The sequence below is a fragment of the Hemitrygon akajei genome, chromosome 9 (genome assembly GCF_048418815.1).
Source record: "Hemitrygon akajei chromosome 9, sHemAka1.3, whole genome shotgun sequence".
Classification (NCBI taxonomy): Eukaryota; Metazoa; Chordata; class Chondrichthyes; order Myliobatiformes; family Dasyatidae; genus Hemitrygon; species Hemitrygon akajei.
In genome coordinates this window covers 127,179,990-127,203,913 of record NC_133132.1, presented here as the reverse complement: position 1 = coordinate 127,203,913, position 23,924 = coordinate 127,179,990, and positions in this window count along the sequence as shown.

Genomic DNA, 23,924 nt, shown 5'->3' with positions numbered 1-23,924 from the left:
AGAGCAGCGCAGGCCACTCATGGCTCGAACTTCAATTCAGACAACAGGTCATGCGAGAGGTGTTCACACTGAGTGTGTCCTTTCCGCACCCTCACTTCCCATATTTTCCCTCAGCTCTATGGTAGCTTTTTATACAGTACAACTGTTCTGTGGCTTTAAGTTCTGGTGCCCTTCCCACTGATCACCAACCTCACAAGAAGCCCTCGTTGGGAGCAACACAGGTTCTATTTTACTTCATAGTTCAGGATACAAACCCCCAGAGTGCTGTTCTAATAACTTCTCCGCCAACTTCATAGAAAAGGAGCAATTCAATGTCAGGTCATCGTTGTTATTTAGTTCCTTTCAAAGATTCAAAGTATATTTGTTATCAAAAATATGTACGCAGTATACAACTCTGAGATTTGTCTTCCCCACAGACAGCCATAAAACAAAAAAAACATAGAACACATTGTTATGAATGTACCACAGCTCTGAGGGGCCGAAGGGTGCGGGACCAGCCCCCTCCTTCTGGAGAATTGCAAGATCGCTATTAATTCGGGTCTTGGACCCAGGAAATGAGAGACAATGCAACGGATTTGACCATTGTTCTTAGAGACACCTGTGTGAATTGCAACTCTATAGTACGTGCCAGCTATCAGGGACATGGACACCCTCGGGCAATGTGGGGTGGGGATTGTATCACCCTACCTTGATTGACATTTACAAATCTGCCAGTCATGATAAAAAGGAGACTGCAGGAGACAGTACCCCAGCGACACACCAGAAGGAGAGACCATCGCTCATCGCTCCCGTGAGGACGGGAAGCTGTTCGGGAGCCATGTGTGATTCGGTTCCCCTAGCTTGGGGAACGAGTGGCTGATAACCCCGAAAAAGACTTCGAAATGACAACGGGGAACCCACGTTTCCGATTCAACGAGTTGAGTCCAAAAGGCTGGCAAGTTTATTTTCTCTCTCCAACACGTGAGACCCCAGCGGTCCCCGAAAGGCTAAAAGCCTGTATGAACTTCCGAGACTTTGATATTTCCATCGGACAATAGTTTTACCCCTAGACAAATGATAGAGCTACTTCTTATTGTTGATTATTACTAAACCCGCGCTTTAGATTGAGTATTGACGACGTATATTATCTGAATGTTTGTATTAACCTTACTTTTGTGCCCCTTTATAAATAAAAACATTTAAAAATAGTACCATCAGATTTCAGCGGACCTCTCTATCTTTGCTGGTAAGTGACCTAGTTACGGGGTTCGTAACAACATTCAAAGAAAACTATCAAACCCCAACATGCAGAAAAGAACACATGGCAAAACAAACAAATGACAAACACAGAATATAAACCACCAACCTACAAAGTCATCAAAGTACAGGCATATTTAGTTGATCTCATTTCAGTTCAGTCTAGCACTGTGACGCACTTTAACTACAGGCCACAGAACCAGTCTGCCAGAAAACAGAAACACATTATAAAGTGATCCGCACAATGTTCATTAACTGTATCATCTGAGAAAGCCACAAAAAGTACCTCATCTACAATTTGACACAAGAGATATTCTAAAAATAAACTCCATGCATTTAATTTAATTCCATGGAGGTTCTGGAGAAGTAAAGATAACTAAAGTTTCCAGCACTCCTCAGACTTAACACAGGGCAAACTTAGAAATCTTAAGTGTCTTACAAAGAGAAATGCAGTTAATTAGATCAACTGCACAGCTTAATTTGGCTGATCAATTTGGTTAATTAGCCTTTGCACAGTGATAATACATCCCTAGGTCAAAAAAGATAAAATTGGATTCTAATTCTATCAATTCGAGAAGCACAGCAAGTGTAGTGCTGAGATAATGTAACCCTATCAGGTGTCGTCTTTGAGATCGGATTTTTAACTCAGATGAGCCCTTTCAGATGCAATTAAAACATTAGGGTATCTCTTAACACCCAAATAGTATTTATCCTTAATTCGTGAAATTAGAATTGGTGTTTAGTGATGAACCTTACTGCTGAATTTGGGATGTATTAAATGGTTCCTGCGTTCCCCTGCATTTTAGCAATGACCTCTACCCAGAACTGCTCAGCTGCTCCTTACATTATATAATTCAAGCTCTTCCCTCACTCAGTGCGCACATCATTACCACAAGGGAAGTGTCGAAGTGCACAAATGACTGATATGAACAATTCTGCGTAACTAATATTTTTCTGAGGCATCGAAGTGCAAAAATGCTTCATTGTATTTTGGCACAGCTTCAGTTTTTAAGAAAAAAAGGTAGCTATAAATATCCTAATTTAAGGGTCTGAAACAGTTTTTGGAGTTGCTGTTTAAGTGTGGCAGAATTTCTGTAACAATACTTTAATTCTGATTTCCATACTTTACATTCAATCATTAAAATATGAAAGAAACATGAATCAGGTGGAATCAGGGGAGCATTTCAGAAATACTGCAAACATATTGCTTTTCGGAAGGACAAGCTCATTTTTACCTTGTCAGTTGGGGACAAGACCAATTTAACCACAAAGGAAGCTAAACAAAATCAATGTCCAAGTATTAACAAATGATTAATGGAGTACTTTGGATTAATTTCTGCTCTGCAATCACTGTTCTTATATAAGAAGACAAATCAGCCTATTCATGTACAATGAAGTTACACAGACAGTACACGATTGAATGTCTGATGGTGATAGTTCACAGACAAATTTTAATCGTGATAATGATAAAGCTTTTCTCCTTTGTTCTTGGAGTTCACAGCAAGCAAGCCTTGGATTTTCAAAGAACGTACTTCAAATTAAGGTGAATAACCAAGGATTTAACCAAGGTTAGATTTCAACATGAGACCTCAGCTCTGGGAAACACTTCTCAGGCAATATATAGGAAACCAGGCACACTTACAGAATCCCTGGTGGGCATGTGCACAGGCAGTGCGCAGCTCCTGACTGATTGTGCATGAACTCACTAAGGTGCCTCCATAACCTGGAGGACATCAGACGGCTCATTAACTGAGCTGGTCAGGTTGTAAGGAATGGCTTTGTAAGCTGGAAGATGATGATGGGACATTATTCAGCAGAGTATTAGCACAGATAGGCAGTGCAGGAGCTCCTGTGCCTTCCCCCCAAACCAACACCACCATTGCAAAGAACAGCAACAGCTACAATTTGTGACACTCTGTCTCCTGCTGCTGCACTGGAGAGGAGAGATATGTCCAACTGAGCTCTAGTAATAGAAGATCTAGTTGTAAGGGGAGCAGGCAGCACAAAAGAGAATCTTAAATGATAGGTTGTCTCCATATTGCCAGGGACAGGAACTACTGGAGCCGCTGTAGAGTGTTCTGAAAGGGGTAGAAGAGAAACCAGTGGACATAGAAAAGGGAGTAATTCCCTGCAACAAGAATTTAGGGAGTTAGGTAGCAAATTAAAGAGCAGAATCCCCAATGGTATGATCTGTAGATTACTTCCAGTGTCACTTGTGTGATGGATATGTATTTCCTAGGCTTCTTTCTCATGTTTTAAAAGGCTCGCTTTTTAAACAGAGCAGCTGCCACTTGTAAGAACACAAACAGTTGCAAGTAAACTTCCAACTAATATTTTCTTTTGTTTAGTTTATGGTCATAAATGGGAGTCAGTCTGTCAGGAAATGGAGTGGAGACTTAACCCCAAACCTAGAGCAGCTGTATCAGTCCTTGCCCTTCCCTTGGACAGCATCGCTGGCGTGGAGAGGGGAGACTTGCTGCTTGGGCAACTGCCCATCTTCTATACAACCTTGCCCAGGCCTGAGCCTGGAGAGGACACTCCAGACTGAAACACGACTTTCCAGGCACAGATCCATGGTCTCACGAGACTAATGGGATGTCATCAGAGCAGCTGAGATGATAAAGCAGTGAGCTGTAACTTTAATAATAAACTGTAAACTAGCAAGCCATGAGGGGCCCCAAAACAAGTGAGAACAAGTACTGAACATAACAAGGCAACAGGGTAATTGAAGGCTAGGATCAGCTGGTTGAGGCTCGCTGGTTTATTGGGTGAACAAGGCCTGTGGATGAGAGTTGGGTTTTAAATAGGCTGCAAACAAAAACAGAAATTCAGAATGTGTATTGTACACATTTCTCTGACATTAAATGTACCTGTTGAAACATCTGGTGATGAATTAGAAAGAAATGGCAGGTGACTTCTGTTAGTTATATGGAGAATGGAAGGATCCTGCATGTGCAGACCTGACAGGACTCCCACCACCCTTTGGCTGGCCCTTACCCAGGGCAAATCGAGATGTAACTGGATGGGTCCAGTGAAACTCCTCAACGAACGACGAACACACCAAATACTGAAAGGCTTGGAGAGAGTGAATATGGAGAGGATGTTTCCAATAATGGGAGAGTCAAGGACCAGAGGGCATAGCCTCAGAATAGAAGGATGTCGTTTTAGAACAGAGATGAGGAGGAGATTCTTTAGCATGATGTGTTCCTCCAGCTTTTTAAACGTATTGATTACTATTTTGGAGATTTCGATCATCACTGGAACACTATTGTGAGATGATTATTATTTCTGACATGCAATGTTAGAGTTTTTAAAAAAACGAGGGACCTGCAATTCCTGGACTCTTAATCCTGCAAACTACCACCACAAGACAGAAGTTCTTGAAACTGAAATAATGTCAACGGGCCAGGAGTATGAGGACAAGTACCTTTGAGGCTTGAGGATTTTACATGAAGTCTTTTAAAGGGCTAACTCCAGATGTAAATGGGTTCAAGTTTTAAATAGACTCTTTCAGGAGGGTTTGTACTAGCAAATTCAATTATGGCTACTATTAACTAACAGCTAATGAGGATCTAACTTGATCATTACTCCACCTCCTCAGTTACAATTCAGAAGACAGCAGTATGCAATAAAAATAGCAGAAAATTAGCAGAGAAAAAATTGGAGCTGTTCTTGTCACAATCTGTGAGCCACAGGTCCCAAGAATTTAGTATCCGACACCCACAGGTAAGAAAACATTGGCTCTGATTTTAATTAAGTAAAAAACCTGGAACCATTAATCATATTTTCCTCAATGTCTCCTTCTCTAAATCTAATATACCGTAGATTTTGCACTACAGAGCGCACCTGATTAAAAGCCGCTGGCTCTAATTTTAGAAATAAAATCAATTTTGTACTTGTACAAGCCGCACCGGATTTTAGGCCGCACCGGATTTTCGGCTGCAGGTGTCCCACGTTGTAATATGAGATATTTACACAGAAAGATATTACACGTGAGGATTTTTTAACTTTTAATTAAATCCATATGGTAACATAAACAAATACATATTGCAAATGCTTTTTTTCGAACCGTGCCTGTAACGCGGCTACTTTTAAATATACGTTGCGTATACTTTTTTACTGAACAACATTCCAATATCTCCTAACGACTGGTAAAAAATATATATACTGCAGCCTACCAGGAAAAGTTATTGATCGCCTTTAACTTAAAAGCAGCGTTTTCGCTCCGCCGCTCCGCCGCTCGCCCCCCGCCTTCCCGTTTATCGCAAACCGGCATTTTCCCACAAGACGCGGCGAAACCGGGTGTGACGTCATAGCATCCCGGGATGTAGTACAGAAAACAAATATAGTTAAAACACTTCTAACTTTAACTAACAAATGAATTACTAAGCGAAAATATTATAAACTAAATACCTGCCATAAAGGCAGCACAATGCTTTTCTTCGAGTGTTTTCCATGTTGATGAGGGTGAGTACAAATGACTGATTTACAATAATTTAATTGTGAAAGTGCGCTTGATTTATCGTACAATTTCATTGGACCTCTGTGAACTACTCATCAATTTTATTGGTCTACTGTTACGAGGCAAAATGCTTTTGGCGGCATGAAAAAAAATCATGCATTAGCCGCACCGTAGTAAAGGCCGCAGTGTTCAAAGCTGTTCAAAGCGTGGGAAAAAAGTAGCGGCTTATAATCCGACATCTACGGTAATAGTTTCTTGGTCAAACTTATTCTGCTCGTTTTGGTGGCATTTTTTTCATAAACAATGCTATCTATTGAAGTCATCACTGATGACAAATCCTGATTATTTTTTCATAATTTGATGGAAATCCATAAATGCAAAACTGGACAAAATTCTATTCAAGCTTCAGTGTAACTCTTGCTCCTGTATGGTCTGTTCAATTCAATTTCAAATTGAGCTTAGCAGATATATCAGTGTAGACTTGTAGATTGGACAAAGCAAAAAGAGTGAAAGGGACATTGTTACAAATTGCAAAAGCACTGCACAAATCATAGAGGAGCCTAATGTTTGCTGAAGGGACTGATACAGTCAGAAATAGGTGACGTTAGGAAGTGGAGAGGACAGAAAGTAACTGCCAGCATACATACACAGCAGGGGAAGAATGAGAGAATGAGTGTGACAAAGTTTTAATAAAACTATTATGAGGAATGCAGAGATTGTGCAATATTCATTTGGGACATCATTAGAAACTATAAATTCTCACTCACCAATAGCCTCTACCAATTGGGATATGGTTAACATTCATACATTATTCATAGTGCTCCTATTCACTTATCATTAATGAAAGCTTCACATTCATTATACCTACTTTACAAACACTGCTAGCTACTTAACCATAAAAATCTGTTGTTGGAAATCTGAAGCAAAAAGCAGAGCAAGTTGGAAAGAAAGCATCTATGGAACAATGTTTAACGATGTCATCAGAATTGTGAAGGAGGGAAAGCACTCCCTTTCCTTCCCAGAGGCAGTTTATCCAAGGTAATGGAGCTAATCTGAAGGAGAAGGGGCACTTGCCTGCCCTAGGGAAAGTCACAGTGGTCGGGTCTCTGGCACTGAGTTTGCCTCAGAAGGGAAGGGGAGGAGAAGGTGCACGCTGTGTTGATAGGGGATTTGTTAGTTAGGGGAACAGACAGCAGGTTCTGTGGGTGAGAATGAGATTCCCAGATGGTAGGTTGCCTTCAGGATGCCAGGGTCCGGGATATCTCGGATTGAGTCCTCAGCATTCCTATGTGGAAGGGTGAACAGATAGAAGTCGCATGTAGGTACCAATAACATGGGTAGGATGAGTGATGAGGTTCTGCATAGAGAATTCAGGGTTAAGTTAGGGTTAAGGTGTTAAGTTAAAGGGCAGGGCCTCCCGGGTTGTGATTTCAAGATTGTTGCCTGCGCCCCGTGCTAGTGTGGCCAGAACTAGGAAGATTATACAGTTTAATACATGGTTAAGGAGTTGGTGTAGGAGGGAAGGCAGAAGATTTTTGGACTATTGGGCTCTCTTCCACAGAAGGTGGGGCCTGTACCATAGAAATGGTTTGATCCTGAACAGGAGGGGAAGTAATATCCCAGTGAGAATGTTTGTTAATGCTGAATGGTTGGGGTTAAACTAGAGTTGCAGGGGAATGGGAAACAGAGTGCCAGAACTGTCAGTGGAGAGGTGGTGGAGGCCAATATTGATAAGACCTCAGACAATGTTAGGAATTGAAAGGTTGAGCATAGAGTGACAAATTCAAAAAGCATGAATACAGGGCTGAAGGTGCTGTATCTGAATGCGTAGAATATGGCAGATGAACTTGCAGCACAGTTGCAAATTGGCAACAATGATGTTGTAGGTATCATTGCAAGATGGTTGAAAGATTATAGCTGAGAACTCAGTGTCCAAGTATACCCATTATATCGAAAGGATAGGTGGAAAAGGTAGCATTGCTCTGTTGGTAAAAAAAATTAAGTCAAATCATTAAAAAGACATAGGGTCAGAAGGTGTTGAATCATTGAGGATAGAGCTAAGGAAATATGAGGATGAAAAGATTCTGAATGGAGTTGTATACAGATCTCCAAACAGTAGTAAGGATGTGGTCTACAAATTACAATGGGAGATAGAAAATGCTTGCCAAAGAGCAATGTTACAATAGTCAAGGGGGACTTCTATAAGCAGGTAGTTTGGAAAAGTCAGGTTCAAGCTGGATTACAGGAGGGGAATTTCTAGAGTGTCTATTAGATGGCGTTTTAGAACAGCTGCTGGTTGAGCCCATTAAGAACTGGGTGTTGTGTAATGAACCAGAATTGATTACAGATCTTAAGGTTAAAAAAAACCCTAAGGGTCAAGTGATCATAATATGATCAAATTCACCCTGAAATTTGAGAAGTAGCTAAAGTCAGATGTATCAGTATTACAGTGAAGTAAAGGAAATTAGAGAGGCATGAGAGAGGAATTGACCAGAATTGTTTGGAAAAGAACACTGGCAAGGATAACAGCAGAGCAGCAATGGCTGGAATTTCTGGGAGCAATTCGGAAGGCACAGGATATGTACATCCCAAAGAGGAATATGTATTCTAAAATAAATGACACAACGGTGGCTAACAAGAGAAGTCAAAGCCAACATAAAAGCCAAAGAGGTGGGCATACAATAGAGCAAAAATTAGTGGGATGATAGAGTACTGGGAAGCTTTTAAAGACAAAAAGGTGGCAACTAAAAAAGTCATAAAGTAGGTAAAGATGGAATATGAAAGTATGCTAACCAATAGTATTAAAGTGGACATCAAATGTTTCTTCAGATACATGAAAGTGTGAAAGAGAGGCAAGAGTGCCTATTAGACCACTGGAAAACAATGCTGGAGATTTAGTAATGGGGGACAATGAAACAGTTCATGAACTTACTAAGCATTTTGTATCAGCCTTCACTGTGGAAGACACTAACATTCCTGGTTTATTGAAACTATTAAACGACTTTGGAAAGTTTTCGGGATATAAACTAAACCTTTATAAAAGTGAATTATTTCTCCTGCTTCTATATATGATGACATTCCTTTTAGAGTTACAGATTCATTTAAATATTTAGTTATTATTATTACTAAAAATCATTAAGACCTTTATAAAGCTAATTTGGTTCCTTTAGTGGATTTTATGAAGCAATTATTTTGTAGATGGATCCACTTACACTTTCGTTAGTCGGCTGAATTCATGCAGTTAAAATGATGATTTTATCAAAATTTTTATATGTATTTCAAAATATCCCTTTTGTTTTACTAAGAAGTTTTTCGATCAGGTTGACTCTATTATTTCATCTTTTGTTTTGAATAATAAAAGACCAAGAATTGGTAAATATAATTTACAAAAATTTAAAAAACGATGGAGATCTTGCTTTGCCTAATTTAAGAATGTATTATTGGGCTGTTAATATATGTTATATGTGTTTTTGGTTATATTGAGCTGATAGAAATGAACCACCGCATTGGGCTGATTTGGAATTGAATGCTGTGAAACAGTTACACTTAACCTCATTATTAGGAGCTTATTCCTTCACGGATCTGTTTCAAGATGGTCAATTGATGTCTTTTGAGAAATTAGTAACTAAATACTCTCTCTTATATTCACATTTCCTGCAATATCTTCAGGTCAGACACTTTTTACAAAATTACTTAAGTAATTTTCCATATATACAAGACTCTGACCTGTTAGATATTATTTTAAAAATGAATCCTTTAGTGAAGGGTTTTATTGGGAAAATTTATAATCTATTGTTACAACAGCATAATTACTCTTCATTTAAGATTAAGCAAGATTGGGAGAGAGAGCTTAACATGACCCTGATAACAGAAGATTGGTTGCAGATTTTGAAATTGGTTAACTCTTCTTCGATTTGTGCCAATCACTCTTTAATTCAATTTAAAATTGTACATCATTACTATTTGACAAAGGAGAGATTGTCTAAAATGTTTCCTAATGTTGATAGTCAGTGTGACAGAAGTAAAACCGAGACAGCCACATTGACACATATGTTTTGGTCGTGTTCTGTACTGAAACATTTTTGGAAGTCTATTTTTTCTACAATTTCTAAAGTTTTAAAAATTAATTTACAACCTAATAAATTGACTGTTTAATTTGGTATAATCCCTCAATATATTCATGGTATTTCTCCATCAGACCAACATGTATTTGCATTTGTTACATTATTGGCCAGAAGGGCTATTTTGTTGAAATGGAAAGATGCTTCTGCTCCTACTTTGATACAATGGTTTTCTCAGATGATGTTATGTGTCAGTTTGGAGAAAATCAGAAGTCGAACTTTTGATCCTCGATTTGATTTTGAGAAAAGGTGGGGTTCATTCTCCTGCTACTATCATTTGATTTGAGTTAATTAATATGGTTTCCTTCCGATTTTTTTAAAGTGGATTTGAGTTGGCGGATTGATGTTTTTTTAATGGAAGCTTGTATGATGCATAGCTTCGGGGTTGTGCTCCCAATGGGGTTTTTTTGGGGGGGGGGTTTCAGTTAGTAGGGGCTTTTTTTTAGTTAGTGGTGGTTCTTATTTTTTCCTTCTTTTACTTTCAAAAAAAAATTCTTAACACTTTATTTTCTCTTATTATTATTGATATATTGTTTAGCTTTGTTAATCAATTATTTGCTAATCTAATTCCTTATTGTACATAATGATATATTGACTTAATGTATCTTTATTTTGTTAATCTTCAATAATAATTAATAAAAAGATTTTAAAATGAAATGAAAATGACACTAACAGTATGGTGGAAGTTCCAGGCGTCAGGAGGCATGAAGTGGGTGAAGTTACCATAACAAGAGAGAAGATTCTTTGGAATCTGTATGGTCTGAAGTTTGCTAAGTCACCTGGACCAGATGGTGTACACACCAGAGTTCTGAAAGAGGTGACTGAAGAGATTGTGGAGACATTAGTAATGATCTTTCAAGAATCACTTGATTCTGGATTGGTTCTGGAAGACTGGAAAATTACAGATGTCACTCCACTCTTCAGGAAGGCAGAAGAAAGGAAACTATAGGCCAGTTAGCCTAGCCTTGCTGGTTGAGAAGATATTGGAGTTGATTATTAAGAATAAGCCATCAGGATACTTGGAGGCACATGATAAAATAGGCCATATTCGGCATCGTTTCCTCAAGAGACAATCTGACCTGACAAATCCAGTGGAATTCTTTGAAGAAATAACAAACAGGATAGACAAAAAAGAATTGGTTGTTACGGTGGACTTGGATTTTCAAAAGACATTTGACAAAGTTTACACACATGAAGTTGCTTAAAAGGTTTCAAACTCATGGTGCTACAGGAAAGATTCTAGCATGGATAAAACAGTCTTTGATTGGCAAGAGGCAAATAATGAGAATAAAGGAAGCCTTTTCTACCTGGCTGCCGGTAAATTGTGGTGTTCCAGGGAGTCTGTGTTGGAAGCAATTCTTTATACATTATATATTAATGATTTGGATGACGGAATTGATGGCTTTGTTCCAAATTTTGCAGATGATATGAAGATAGGTGAAGGAGCAGGTAGTTTTGAGGAAGTAGCAAGGCTACTGAAGGACTTAGGCATATTAGGAGAATGGGTGAAGTAATAGCAGATGGAATACAATGTTGGGATGTGTCTGGCCATGCACTTTGGTAGAAGAAATTAAAGGGTTGACTATTTTCAAAATAGAGAAAAATTACAAAAAAAATTTGAGCTGCAAAGGGACTTGGGAGTCCTTGTGCAGGATTTCCTAAAGGTTGATTTGCAGGTTGAGTCTGTGGTAAGAAAGACAAATGTAATGTTAGTATTTGCTTCAAGAGGACTAGAATATAAAAAACAAGGGTGTCATGTTCAGACTTTATAAAGCACTAGAGAAGTATCACTTGGAATATCATGAGCAGGTTTGGCCCCCTTATCTTCAAAAGGATGTGTTGAAACTGGAGAGGGTTCAGGGGTGGTTCACAAAAATTATTCCAGGATTGAATGGCTTGTTATATGACGAACATTTGATGGCTCTGAGCCTATACTCACTAGAATTCAGAAGAATGAGGGGTGACTTCATTGAAACCTATTGAATTGATTGGATGTTGAGAAGATGTTTCCTATGGTGGGAGAGTCCAAGACCAGAGGACACAGCCTCAGGATAAAGGGGTGTCCTTTTAAAATGGAGATGAGGATAAATTTCTTTAGCCAGGGAGTGCTGAATCTGTGGTATTCTTTGCCATAGGCAGTCTTTATGTATTTTGATTCTTTATTGGTCAGGGCATGAGGGGATATGGAGAGAAGGCAGGAGATTGGGATTGAGAGGAAAATTGCATCAGCCATGATGAAATGGCAGTGCAGATGCAATGGGCCAAATGGCCTAATTCTGCTGCTAAATCTTATGGTCTAATCTGTATGGATGAAATGTTAAGTTATTGTTCTGGCCATTGCTGGTGATCGCCGGCTGGTGGCATAGTGGCATCAGCGCTGGACTTCAGAGTGATGGCTCCCGAGTTCGAATCACTTGCACGCTTTCCATCCGTGCTGGGTTGAGCATCAAGCTAGCAACTCGGCCTCGTAAAAATAAGAAAGCCTGCTAAAAAGATGCCGTCATGACGGTGTCCCGATGAATCCACTCGGTGTTAAGGGATTTCTTCTTCTTCATTGCTGGTGATCAGCAGAGCAGTTCATTCAGCCAAAAATAACTATAGTTTATTGTTTTTGCACACCAGGATCTTCCATCCTGCAAGCCACTGATGGTGTAAGCATCCATCTTTTACTTTCCTTTGCTACCTTGATGTAACTATACCCTTGTGGCCTGATCCTGTTCAACTGCGGGAGAATGTGGTAGAAAAGTCCAGTCAATGGGATCATTGGTTCACCACACCAATGGCTTTCTCTAACACTTTCTTTGAGACAGTGTGGCTCTATAAGTAGCATATCATGTACCTACTCAAGTTCCAAAGTAGAGATATATACAATATTTTGAGAACTCTTGTCATTCATTGGCACTCTTCCCTTTTTTCACTGATGGTGAAATATAAATGGCTTAGTGGCCAACTGAAGAATAAAGACTTTTGCCATCACCCTGAGTACTAAGCCTCATGATGAAACTCAATGTCATAACACACCAAATGTTGACTGGCCAAGTTCAAATGCGGCAACCTTAAATACTTCTAAGCTGTTTATGGCACAGTGTTTTCAGTAACACTGAACAAAATCCCATTCTCACTGTGTCTGCTTGCTTCCTTAAGATGGCACTACTGAAGATGAGCGACTACTTTATGGTGGTTCCCAAAGCAAGAAGTACAACTAAATACTTTATTAATAACACTTGTTCTGTAAAAATAAATTGTAGTAAACTATCAGCTCAAACAATGAAGAGGTGAACAAAGGTGTGGGGGTGATGCAAAGTCAGGGTGAGGTTAAGGCATGTTCAAGGAGAACTGGCCAAGGTGGGGCCGAGATGGAGTCAGGCCACACAAAGTGGAGAAAATTGGAGAGGAAGAGTTTTGAAACCCATCCACCTAAACCGAGACCGAAGTCTAATGGATCTAAACTCAGGCTAAATTGGAAAGCTTGGGTGTAAGCCAAAACATGGTGAAGGTGTCCAGGCCCAGAGCTTATTGACGCAACAGGGCCCAGGTTTAAGAGAGAGCAATGACCTGATGTTTGGATGATTTCATCATCAGGCTGGATGTATTGAAAAGGCAGGGTGTTGGGACTGGAGGAGAGGGTCGGCCTAGTTCTGCTCCTTAGCGTTTGCTCTGCTCTTCGCTGCACTATGGCTGAAGCTGTGGGCCTAATCACGGCTTCATGTCTGCCAGCTTCACAATGTTTTGCTCTGTTGGAGGTTAAGGTTGTGGACCTGTTCTGGCTGCTCTGGGTGTCGTGTCTATGGACTCACTTTCATTCTGAATGCTGTTACCTCCTTTCTGTGTTTTTTTTTTGTGTTTGTGTTTGTTTTTCTCTCTCTGTGCATTCAGTGTTTGTAGATCTTTTTATATGGGTTCTTTTGGCTTTCTTATTTTGTGGCTGCCTGTAAGACGAATCTCAAGGTTGTATAATGTATACATACTTTGCTAATAAATGTACTCTGAAATTTGAATTCTTCCAGGAGGGAATGTAGTAGTCAGCTCCCTGTCAATAGTTGAGCTGATTTCTCTCATGTAACAATGAATGGTAAACAGTAAGATGTTGCAATTATTTCCTGTGCAGCCTGGAAGAAGCACAGGCATTGTCATGGCCAATTGCACAGACATTAACAATCTGATCCTTCTCCTCTGAGGTTGGAGCTTTGGCTACACTATATGGGAGATTTCTGTGACAATGTCCTTATTAAAACTCAATGAGCTAGTGCATGTTTCCTCAAGGAGCTTTCTGAACAAGCTAGTGCATATGGCTTCCTGCTGAGAGACTTTCATACCATTCTCCTACTTCTTCTTGCTGTAGCGTACACTGCTCTATCTGACTGCCTTTCTCTCTGACTGCCGCACTTTCTGACTGCTGCTCATTCTCTCTATACCAAGTCAGCATCCTATAGTGATTGTTATGGGTTGTATTGTAGTATCTTCAAACTGAAATCATCACAGAAGGCAATAATCGCTAGCACAATTGCAGGAACAGCCAAAGCTTGACTTTTAAATAATTAATGTTCCTTTAAGAAGCAGTACTGGAGGGTTGGCCATGTGAATTTAAGGAAGAGTGCTCACTGTGGTTTTGAGCTGCAAACTGACAGGGCATTTTCCACCACACCATTAAACATTAATCTGTCTGCTTTGCATACTTTCAGCAACGCGTGCTCTAACCTTCTCTCAAAGGTGAGAACAGAATGGTATGAATCACTCCACAACTGTGTGCACTTTGGTTACTGAACTGAGCCCATAGGACCCAAACAGCAATGCTGAGCAACCTAGTTATGCAAGTGCACAATTTTAATGTCTTCAGATATAAACAAAATATAAAACCTTTCACAAAGATAATATCAGATTATTATAACACAGAAGCGTGCCCATTGTCTCACCGAGTGCCGACCATCAAACATGTACTCATACAAATCCTATACTAATTCCACTTTATTCTCTTCACATTCCCATCAACTCTATAACTCATGTTCTCTGTTTCGTTTTTTAGCTTATTTACTTATTTTTTGTGCATTTGCACAATTTGCATTTTGCGCATTGTGTGTCAGACTGTTTGTGTATAGATTTTCACAATTCTAACAATAATGATCCTTTGTATATCTTTGTTCTATTGTGAACCCCTGCAAGAAAATGAATCTTGGGGTATCTTATGGTGATATTTGATAATAAATTTACTTTGAACTTTCCCAACTTCTTCTACCTACCTAAGATGATGAGCAGTTTACAGTGGCCAATTAGTCCACCGTTATGGGCTTTCAGGTTTCTTTTGAAGACCCTGGGCTGGAGTTACACACTGATTTTGATTCTTTGTGTGTGTCATGGGAGATAGAAAATCGAAAGCAGCAAACCGGCTGCTGGCTGTATGCCCAGAGACCCAAGTTCTTTGGGCACAGAGCTCGGTAAAAGCCCATCAATGAAAACTGGTGAGAGTCAAAGGGGATATACAAATTTTCTTTAGCCTGCTGAGGATGTAGAGGCACTGGTGAATTTTCTTGGCTGAGACATCTACCCTTTCAACCATCTCAATATCGGCACCACTGATGTAAACCAGAACATGTGCACCTGCTCCTTTCCTGTCGTCAGCGACCAACTCTTTTGTTTCAGGGACTTGAGGGAAATGTTGTCATGGCACCACATCTCTAGGTTATCTCCTTCCTGTAATCTAACTTATTATTATTTGAGATACAGCCCACTACAGTGGTACCATCTGCAAATTTGTTGATTGAATTAGAGCAGGATTTGGCCACACGTCATGAGTGTACAGGAGTAGGGGGCTGAGGACACAGTCTTGTGGGGCATCAGTGTTGAGAATAATTGTGGTGAATGTGCCTACCCTTACTGATCATGGCCAGGAAGTCGAGGATCCAGTTGCAGAGAGAGGTGCTGAGTCCCAGGTCTAGGAAGTTGGATATGAATTTGCTTGGAATTATAATATTGAAGGCAGAGCTATAGTCAATAAACAATGGTCTAATTTGGATATTATTTTTGTCCAGAAGCTCCAAGGGTGAATGCATGGTCAAGGAGACGGCATCTACTGTAGACCTGCTTCAGGGCAAGGCAAATTACAGTTCCTGAGGTTTGTCTGGGAGGCTGGTATTAATGCATAGCATGACTAACCTCTAGAGAAGTACTTCATACAGTGGAAGTCATAGCCACTGGGCGGAAGTTACTAAGGCATATTACTTTGTTTTTCTCAGATTCTGGGATGGCAGTGGTCTTCCTAAAAGAGTCAAGAACCTCAGGTTGAAGCAGGGAAAGGTTAAAAATGTCTGCAAATACTCCCACCAGCTGACATAGATAGGATCTAAGGGCACGGTGAGAGACACCATCTGGACCAGATGCTTTCCATTACTTCAATCTCCGGTAGACTGATTCAACATCTGCAACAATGGTTTAGGTGTATCGGAAGCTGTCAGGGTGGGAGGCGATATTCCAATCTCCTTCTGTTCGAAACGTTCATAGAATACAGTTAGTGCTATTGACAGCAATGCTGTCTGACTCCAAACCATCTCTAACAGAGAGGGTCTGGACACTCTCTCTGACACTTAATAGCAATATAATTGCTAAGACAGCCAAGCCAGTGTGCTTGCAGGAGTTCTGGCATCCTGTGGTGAGTAACTCATTTGTTGATGGCCCACATCATTCAACCATCCAAGTGACCATTGGGCATATTATGGAATATTATCCATTTGTCTGGACAAGTGCAGCTCCAACAATAGTAGCAAGGGTCAACACCATCCAATGCAAAACAATTTGTCCAATGTGTTTCTGTTGCTGCTGCAAGCAAGCTTTCCATTACACCTGTACCTCAACGTACTTGTACTACTCTAAACACCCCCTCCCTTCAACATTAATAGTTCTGGTGGTAGCGTATATTATTTCAGCAATGTGCGATGTCTTCTCCGATAGTACCTCTGCACCCATCACTCCCTCAACATCAGCAGATTCACGCTTCCTTTGAAGTCACACATCATCTTCACTTAGACATCTGATATTCTTCTCCTATCATTGCAAGGCCAAAATAATTTCTTCACATAAATATAATGGCAGAAAATATTTTAGGGGCTGACAAATAGTTTTTGCTGAGAGCCTTTCAAATCAGGGCTCTGAAGAACTCTTTGAAGCACAAATGTACTGGAAAATTAACTTTGCTCTGGCACAAGATCTAATCTTCCTTACATCCACTTATGAGTGATAGATTGCAAAAAAAGTTGAAATGTAATTGTAAGACTTTTTAAGATTAGTTAACTTATTTATAACCAGTTGATGAATAGTCTAGTGTAAGCACATAAGAGAGTAAACAGCATTCAGTAAGCAATTACGAGTTAAGCCCATTGCATTAGTGATTTCTTTTCACTGGTGCATTTAGCAGTGCAGAGATGCAGAGTGACATTTTTTGAATTTTTATTCACGCTGGCTCTCAATATGCAGGAAAGTGTAATTATAGAATTGATAGGAAAATTTTGGGTTGAATTGCGTTGTTAGATTAATGTGCAGAGAAAGATGTGCATTATATTTATATTGTTGAGCGTTTCAAAATATCTGCTTAGCTTACTGTTGGTTTTGCATATTTAAATCATGCAATTTCTGTTTGTTTATATGGCGGTTTATTTTGCATTAGCACAGCACAATCATCCACAACTGCTCCTTTTGTATGCTCAGTGCAAACACTGAAAAGGTTGAATAAGCAGCACTATCCTCTCTGATGAATGGTTTAGTGTGTCTTTATTTTTCCTGCAATGCAGTAAAAAATATTATGGAGATATCAAAGAGATGGGTACACGTGGGAAATGTGGCGTAATTACTTGTTATGCAGCATAACAAAGAAGAATGTGATGAGAATAACTGATGTGTGTGATGCCACTGAGGCAAGGCAGAACCTGTGCTTAAATTTTAGATCTAAATATGACCCAGACCTATCTTATAATGAAACTTAAGGCCATGAATAAAGTTATATTTTACATCAATATTAACTTTGTTGATAAAAGAATTTGACATAAGAGTCACACCATGTTTACCATAGTGTGGCCAAGGAAGAAAGCAAGAAAGGGGAGTAGGTCATAAAATAATAGAGGCATATAATATGTAAAGAAGCCCTTAAACCTACTGAGTCCAAAACACTCTTCATGCGAATTTTGCACTAATCCCAGTTTATTATTCCCATATTCCTCTCATCTCTTCTCCAGATTCTACCATATCAGAACCAATTCATGGTTCCAGCATCCTGGATTAAAATATAACCTCCGATGATGTCGGTTTGGAGTTTGTACATTCTCCTTGTCGGTGAATATGCAGATTCAAGGAATTCAAGAATGTGGATCTCCACTGGAGCTCTGGTTTCAAAGGTTTCAAGGTTTCCAAGGTACATTCAATGTCAGAGAAATGTATGCAATATACATTTCTCTTTGCAACCATCCACGAAAACAGAGGAGTGCCCCAAAGAATGAATGACCTGACTTTTGTGTTGAATTTGAGAGTACACTGTTCAGAGAACTCCTCCAGTTATATGCCGAGAAATTATCCCCCTTTTTTTATAATGTATGACTGTGGTCAGGGGAAAGTTTGCCCTTAAGGTAATTGTTTATAACTATAAATAACCATGTTTTCGATTGGCCTTTGAAGATGTACAATGATAATGCTGATGCATTTGTTAATTACCTAATCATTAAATAATGAAATTTGTGAGTTCAAATCCAATCATTGCAACTGTAGGAAATTCAGTCAATAATTTATAAAACGTTGGTTTATGTACTAGTGATAATGAAAAAACAGAATTGCAGAACTGAAAATATCTAACTCCAACTTCCACCCTTTTCACTTTTTCTATTCACCATTGCAACTATTCTCTTCTCATCTCCTCACCTACCTATCACCTCCCTCTGGTGCCCCTTCCCTTTCCCTTTCTCCCATGGTCCTCTGTCCTCTCCTATCAGATTATTTCTTCTTTAATCCTTTGTCTTTTCCACTGGTCATCTCTCACCTTCTCACTTCATCTACTCCGTCCCCCACTCACCTGCCTTCCCCCTCACCTGGCTTCACCTATCTCCTTACAGTGTGTACTCCTTCCCCTCTCCCTACCTTCTTATTCTGGCTTCTTCCACCTTTCCTTCCAGTCCTGGTGAACTGGTCAGCTGGTGGCGCAGTGACATCAGTGCCGGATTCCGTTCCCGGGTTCAAATCCAGTTGGGCCATTCCCGAGTATGCTTTCCATTTGTGCTGGGTTGAGTGTTGAGCTTGCAACTCGACCTCATAAAATAGAGAAAAAATACTGCAAAATGTCTGTGTGAGGAGTGGCGCGCCACACAGTCTTTCGTTCCGCTCCTTGTAAGGCATGAAAATGCCCGTCGCTGGCCTCTCAGGCCTGAGTCGATGTCATCATCATCCTAATGAAGGTTCTCAGCCCTAGATGTTGACTCATTTTCATAGATGCCGTCTGACCTGCAGAGCTCCTCCAGTATCGTGTGTGTGTTACTCTGGAATTCCAGCATCTGCAGATTATCCTGTGTTCGTGCTTGTAAAACTCTTCCTGGTTCATAATGTCCTACGGGAGAGGAAGTTTGATATCACTTCATGATCTGGGCCTATCAGATTCTGAGATCAGAGCACTGGGATGGCTATTTCCCCTCTGAAATGCCACACTCAAATAAAGAAAAGATAGGCACCAAATTTAGATATAGTGAATGTATTCCTATTCCATTCAAGAACGTTTGCCACATAGGTATCTGAGACAGGGTGACTAAACTGGGAGAGATGTCCCACAGACCACAGAAGCAACAGCGTAACATAGGTATCCCCACTGAATCAGATACTATAGACAATATAACAACACACACAAAATGCTGGTGGAACACAGCAGGCCAGGCAGCATCTATAGGGAGAAGCGCTGTCGATGTCTCGGCCCGAAACGTCGACAGTGCTTCTCCCTATAGATGCTGCCTGGCCTGCTGTGTTCCACCAGCATTTTGTGTGTGTTGTTGTTTGAATTTCCAGCATCTGCAGATTTCCTCGTGTTTGCACTATAGACAATATGCCTGACTGCACAATTACCATTCCAGCAGCAGGCCAGACACACTGGGGATGGCAGTACAGTAGTATACCAGAGGAAAGGAATACTGGGATGCCTTGCCATTGATTCAAGAATCTAAACGGACAGGGGATCTTCCTCTTAATTATGACCTACTCTCCTCCCTCATCTGACGTTATTTCATGTGACAGCACAGCAGTTGTTGCAGAGAAGAAGTGCCTGCTCCATGAACAGAAATTAATGTGGTATCATCATTATTGGTGATGGGCAGTGACATGCCTGACCCATGGCACAAAGACTTCTCTTGCTACTACAGTACCTCTTCCTAGTGTTTTCAACATAAAGGTGCACTGATTCACCAAATGAGGTCATAATCATAATAAAAAGTAGGTGCACGTGTTAGATGAGATGGATCAAAACTGGTACAACAGATAGAAACTGGGTTTCATGAGGTGCTCCAGACCATCACAGCAAGGAACAATGATACAATTTGTAGTCTCATAGCCAGCACTATATTATAAATACAAAGCTAGAGGAATTAAAGATTTTAGTAAAGATAAAGCTTTATTAGTCAAATATACATAGAAAGCATCAAAACATACAGTGAAATCACCACGTGCATCACACCCAACGCAGCATAAATGACAATGATCAACCTTGTTTAACCATGAGGTCCAGAAGGAGATGCCAGAGCAGCACCAAGAGTATCTAAAGTTGAGGTGTTAACTCTTAGGCCCTTAAACACGGTCACATGAATCCCAATAAAGGCTGGTATAGATTCCATGGGTTGAATAGTGTCTTCTCATATTGTAAGGGAAAGGGAGAATAATACACAACAGAAATAGCATGCCACGACAGATAGATCAGAGCTCTGACCCACCTGATTATGAGCAGTCGTGAGATGAGCCAACTGCTAAAGAGTAATCTCCGAGAACATCTCCTTCCTCAGTGATAGCCCAGCATGGGAATGTTGAAGGCATGGCTGAAATCTTCACAACCACATTCATCTGGAATTGTCAAGTTGATGATACGCCTCAGTTTCCTTCTGAGATGCCCACTATCACAAATAGTGGTCTTTGGCCAATTTTATTCACTTAATGTCTTATCAAGAAAGAACTAAGTGTACTCGACAGAGTAAAGGCTATGAAACCAGGCAAATAGCCCAGCTACTGACGATCTGCATTCCAGAACTAGCCATAAATGCAGCCAAACTGTTCCAGTACAGTTACAACACTGACATCTACCTGGCACTATGAAATATTGCTCTGTTCATAAAATGTAAGACATACCTAACTTAGCTAATAAATATCAGAACAGACAACACTCAATCATCATCAAAGGGGAGGATGCTGTTATTAAAGTACAATTATTTTGCTTATTAACATTTGGTTTCAGCATTACCTGGACCACTCAACTCCAGACCTCATCATAGCCTTGCCTTAAGCAGGAGAGGAGAGGTGAGGGTGAATGCTTTTGATGGGTAAGGCATGGCAGATCAATGAATGTAAATGAGCATCAAGGGATACAACCCATCAAAGTTCATTGCACAAAGGAAGACAGCAGCTGTTCTTTGAAGAAGGATAACAGTACTGGAGTGTTTCAGGAGAATGCACTGGGCCCAACCACCTGAAGTGTGGACGTTTGATGATAATTACTTTCCATTTGCAGACCATGAAGCCAACCTTGCAGTAAGACCTGCCATGGGCTTATTCAGGCATAGGCTGATAAGTGGAAAGTAACATTTGTGCTATAAAAACACTAAGCTATGACCACCTCCATTAAGATAGGGCTTGATATCCAATGGAATCCCTACTGTTGAGCGCACCATACTCCAGAAGCTGAACTGGGCCAGAGTCATAAAACAATATGACTACTCGAGCAGGTCAGAAGCCAGATATCCTGTGTGTGATCCACATCCTGACATCGAAGAAACTTTATACTATCCTAACTCCAACAACACTCAAAAAGTTTAACACCATCCAGGACAAAGCAGTCCATCCACCACCCTGAGCATTCATTCCTTGCAACAATGGCATGCTGTGGAAAACCACGTACAATTGCATTGCTGTTCCTCTCACAAGTCCTCTGACAGCACCTCCCAAAATGTTCTTCTGCTGATCTGATAAGGACAGGACACCAGGTGATTGTGAGCACCAAACTAATAAGCTTGCATGCAAGCCACACACCATCTGGACTTGGAAATACAGTACCGTGAAAAAGTTTTTGGGCACATATAAAAAAATTCTGTAAAGCAAAGATGTTTCAAAAATAATGAAATGCAAACATTCTAAATATCAAAAAATTACTATAAACAGAAAAAACTAAATCAAATCAATATTTGGTGTAACCACCCTTTCCCATTAAAACTGCAACAATTCTTCTAGATACACAGTTGTACTGTTTTATGAGAAAAAATAGGTTGGCAGGTTGCTCCAGACTGTATTGTCCATGGAGAACTTGACACACTTCTTCTGCAGACTTTGGCTGTCTCTTTTGCTTCTGTCTCTCCAGGTAATCCCAGACTGCCTCGATGAAGTTGCGATCAGGGCTCTGTGGAGGTCATACCATCTGAAACCATATAAAAAATCTTAGGTGCCTAAGACTTTTGAAGAGTGCTGTATATTGCTATAGAATCATTGTCATTGTGTCTAAATAAGCTTCGTGGGAGCAAATCCAAGTAACTGAAAGTAGAAGACCACCCACCATCACCTTATCTAAGGCAATTAGGGATGGACAATAAAGCAATGTCCTCATATCAAAAATTATTAAATTAATAAATATTAATTTACCCTAACAGCAACACAAAGGCTCATTTTCCTTCACAGACACTATTTTCACCTAATTTGCAATATGCAGATCAAACAAGAAACAATATCAGACTAACTCAGAGTATTCAAAGGTCATATTGGCAAAGTCAATAATCGTTGATCTGCAGGACACTCAGAGACCTTCATCTATTCAACTAGAAGCAGATTACCCTGAAATCAGTGAAAAAAATAGACCATAAAATCCTAAAACGTAGGAGCAGAATTAGGCCATTCAGACCATTGAATATGTGCCACCATTCCATCATGACTAATCTACTATTTTTCTCATCCCCATTCTCCTGTCTTCCCCCTATAACTATTGATGCTCTTACTAATCAAGAACTATCAATCACTACTTTGAATAAACTCAATGATTTGGCTTCCGCAACTGCCTGCAGCAATTAATTCCACAAATTTACCACCCACTGACAAAAGAAATTCCTCCTCATCTCTCTTCTAAAGGGACATTCTTGTATTCTGAGCATATGCCCTCTTCTTCTAGGCTCCTGCACTATTGGAAACATCCTCTCCTTATCCACTCAATCTATGACTTACAATATTCAACAGCTTTCATTGAGATTCCCTAATTCTTCTAAACTGCAGCAACTAAAAGCCCAGAGCTACCAAATAGTCATCATATGTTAACCCTTTCATCCCCAGGATCATTCTCGTGAACCTCTCCTGGACCCTTCGGCATATTGTTTCTTAGAGAAGGAGCCTAAAACTGGCCTGAACAATGTCTTATAAAGCCTCGGCATTACATCCTTGCTTTTATATCTTATGATCTGAGTGGATATAGTTAGAGTGATAATCTTAAGGCTTTCGCTCTTTGAGGCTTCAGCTCGGATACTGGGTGATAGTTAGGAAGGGGAAAGGGGTTAAGGAGCTAGTGCAGACTGCTCCTGTGGCCACTCTCCTCAACAACAAGTATATCACTTTGGATATTATTATGGGGATGGCCTAACAGGAAAAAGTCATAGTGGTCAGGTCTCTGCCTCTGTGACTCAGAGGGGAAGAGGGAAGTAGAGGCATGTTGTGGTGATAGGGGATTCATTAGTTAGGGGAAGGGACAGCAGGTCCTGTGAGCGAGAATGAGATTCCCGGATGGTATGTTGCCTCCTGGGTGCCAGGGTCTGGGATATCTTGGATCAAGTCCTCAGCATTCTTAAGTGAGAGGGTGAACAGACGGAAGTCATGGTCCATGAAGGTACCGATGACAGGGTAGGATGAGTGATGACGTT